This window comes from Podarcis pityusensis (genome assembly GCF_964106645.2).
Source record: "Podarcis pityusensis genome assembly, chromosome: 14".
Taxonomy (NCBI): domain Eukaryota; kingdom Metazoa; phylum Chordata; class Lepidosauria; order Squamata; family Lacertidae; genus Podarcis; species Podarcis pityusensis.
Genome location: NC_138039.1, coordinates 39,954,337 through 39,958,271, shown reverse-complemented (window position 1 = coordinate 39,958,271; position 3,935 = coordinate 39,954,337).

Below are 3,935 nucleotides of genomic sequence, written 5' to 3'. Positions count from 1 at the left end.
GTTAGGTCAGCAAACAGAATTTCTTTTTTGGTTAACAGGGGCAAAGATCAATCCTACCATGGTTGCAGTCTATTATTATTATTATTATTATTATTATTATTATTATAATACTGTGGAGCAGGGGCTCTTAAATTAGTTCTCTAACTTCAGCTGATTGAGTCTCTTTAATCTTTACTTCGGAGAAATATCTGGGTTTCTTTCCACCTGCCTTTGTGTTGATACACTTTCATTTTTGGAAAATACTTAAAAAGAACAAATGTCATTCTCCCAGTTTTTTTCCACGTAAGATAAGAAAATGCACAATCGCAAAATGCACAAAAATCGATTTACCAAAAAACTGCTTCTAGTCCCCGGAAGGAGCTTTCTATTTCAACCCACGGAAGGTTTCCTTGAGGAGTGTAATAACAGCCACAAGAGATGGGGACATTTTTTGTCAGGACTGCAGGAGCGGAGGAAAGGCGTTGCTTTCATAGTCTGCTTTTCCTCTTAGTTGCTTAGTGTGGTGCACAGAATTCTCCCTCTCCACATTTTATCCGCACAACAACCCTGAGACACCACAACCAACCCAAGATGATGTCCGGCTGATGGCTCATGCCCAGTTCCACTTGTTCCATGCCTTGAAAGCAAACCACATAACCAGCTGGAAAATCAGCCTTTCAGGAGTCCTTAAGCACCTGCTCCTGATTAATAAGAAAAACTGGCCCAGTCCTCCCTGCAGAAGCTATTAAAACAACCCAAAGAAATGTGATGCATAGGCAGAAAAGGATTAGTTCACTCCCTGCTCCCTTTCTTGTAAGTCCTAAGTGCAGTTCATTTATTTAGCAAAGCTAAGCAGGGTCTGGTCTGGTTTCAGATTGGATGGGGAACCGTGTGTTGAGATTTCTTCATCGCAAGAGTTTGGACTACATGAGCCCTGAAGTCCCTTCCAACTCTCTATAATTTTATAACCCTTCTTCTCCCCAAATTGGGATTCAAGGCAGCTCCCAGTGTTTAAAGCATCATAAGTAAAGGTAAAGGGACCCCTGACCATTAGGTCCAGTCGTGATCGACTCTGGGGTTGCGGCGCTCATCTCGCTTTATTGGCCGAGGGAGCCGGCGTACAGCTTCTGGGTCATGTGGCCAACATGACTAAGCCGCTTCTGGTGAACCAGAGCAGCGCACGGAAACGCCGTTTACCTTCCCGCCAGAGCGGTACCTATTTAGCTACTTGCACTTTGACGTGCTTTCGAACTGCTAGGTTGGCAGGAGCAGGGACTGAGCAGCAGGAGCTCACCCCGTTGCGGGGATTCAATACGCCGACCTTCTGATCGGCAAGTCCTAGGCTCTGTGGTTTAACCCACAGCGCCACCCATGTCCCTTAAAGCATCATACAAAGTAATAAAAAACAAGCTAGTTTCAGACAATAATCAAAATGCACCAGAAGTACATTTAGAACTGCCAGGCAAAAAGGTTCCTTTTTAACCAGGCATTTGGTTGATTTTGATATGCCCTTTTTAAATGGGGGTGGGGTGGGGGGTATTGGGTTGTTTTATATTTTGATTTTATTCTGTGAACTGCCCTGAGACCTCCAGGTATATAAATTCAAATAATAATAAATAATAAGTACAAGCGATTTGCTGCTTCTCCCATGGTTTTCTGTTTGCCCCACCACATTCCACAGGAAAACCTGCTCTTTAGTGCTGAATCGGAGCGAACATCAGTCTGTGGAAAATGCAGTTGAAATTTGCTCCAATTCAGCGGTAAAGAATGGATTTCCCCTGGGCAAATTGATGGGAAAAGCTGAAGTCTGGATGAGCGCTGCATGGGGATTCACACCCTGGTCTGACAGGTCCTAGTCCAACATCCTAACTACAGCCAGACTGCCCAATCTTGATTACTGCTTTGACCAAAATTGCCTTGCCACCGCTACTGGTATTTGGTTTAATTAGATCCTAAGCCTATTTATTGAGCACATAGCTGAACTGAGATTAGAAACGAAAATGTCCTTGTGGCTCAGAGCTCATATTCAACAGCAACATCAAGTCAGTGCTGAGAAAAAAACATACCAGTAATCCAAACATACAGAAAATATTCTGCAAATTCAGCATGTGTACATTTTGAATCCGAGAATTCTTGGCACCTGGATTGGTTTTGGGGTTTTGGGGGGTTTTTTTGCTGCCTTCTTTCTAGGTGGTAGTTTCCCCAATATATTGCTCATTTTTCTGCACTCTTTTTTTTTATTCTCATGTGTTTTTTTATGCAGTTCAGAGCATGTTAGCGGGATAGGCACAGGCTTGAGAGCCGAACGACATGTTATGTGTAGGAGATCTATTCTCCTGACAAGTTGATATTTACTTCAGAGAAAATATACAGGGCATCAACATTTGATCGGAGAAGGGAGGAATCTCCTCCCCCCCCCCCCCCGCAGCAACAACCGCTTGACCACAAGTGTTATGTACTGAAGTTCTCACCCTGGGCCAGCAGGGGGATACTGTAGATAGTTTTCACTCAGGTCCACATATGCAAATAAGGGATTGAAAGTGACATTCAGTGATTGGATAGTTACAGAAAGTTATTACAGTTACGTTGTATTGGAGCTCTATATAAACAGGCTGGATGAACCCTTCAGTTCAGTTTTGTTCTGGCCTGTGAATAAACAAGAGCTGTTTGAAGAATCGCTGTGTCGTCTGATATGTTCACCCACAACTTAACAACAAGCGTCTGGGGATGGGGTCTTTTCTCGTCCTTTCTGTCAAGGTGAGATTTTCCCCGCCTGGCCATTTCTGGGGGGCTTCATTCTCTCTCCACCTGTGAAAATGTGCTCTCTCCATTAATGTACATTAGCTGTGTACAGGTGTGGAGCTTCACATTCAAATTATACAGGGGTCAGGAAACTTTTTCAGCAGGGGGCCGGTCCACTGTCCCTCAGACCTTGTGGGGGGCTGGACTATATTTTGGAGGGAAAAAATGAACGAATTCCTATGCCCCACAAATAACCCAGAGATGCATTTTAAATAAAAGGACACATTCTACTCATGTGAAAACACGCTGATTCCCGGACCGTCCACAGGCCGGATTTAGAAGGCGATTGGGCCGCATCCAGCCCCTGGGCCTTAGTTTGCCTACCCATGACATACATGATCTTAGAAAATAACGTAACCTCTCACGCACCACCCACTTTCCATATTGTGTGACCCCACCCACCTTTTACTGCACCTTGCAGGGGCATTTGGTACAGAATGGCATTATAAACAAAGGAGATACAGCATTGTATTCTGTAGGTAAAAGGTAATGGACCCCTGGATGGTTAAGTCCAGTCAAAGGCGACGATGGGGTTAGGGCACTCATCTCGCTTTTCAGGCTGAGGGAGCCAGCGTTTGTCCACAGACAGCTTTCTGGGTCATGTGGCCAGCATGACTTCTGGTGCAACGGAACACCATGTCGGAAAACGGAGCACACAAAAATGCCATTTAGCTTCCCAGCGCAGCTGTACCTATTTATCTACTTGCACAGGTGTGCTTTTGAACTGCTAGGTTGGCAGGAGCTGGGACAGAGCAACGGGAGCTCACTCTGTTGTGGGGATTCAAACCACCGACATTCCGATCAGCAAGCCCGAAAGGCTCAGTGGTTTAGACCACAGCAACATCTGCGTATTCTGTATTCTGTACAGTATGCCCCAAGAGCAGCTATTGTGTTTGTTGAAAATGCCAGTAGAGTACAGCCTTGCAACAGAAAAGGACCTCAGTGTAGATTGGGGAAATCTGGCAGAGCCATTACCTAAGCGCCAGGACAGAATGACTGTCACTAAGACAGGGGTGGCCAACTCCCAAGAGACTGCGATCTACTCACAGGGTTAAAAACTGGCAGTGATCTACCCCATTTTGGGGGGTTCAGGTCAAAGTTGTTGAGCTTCTTTGGGGGGAGCCAGTGATCTACCTGTGATCTAACCACAACAG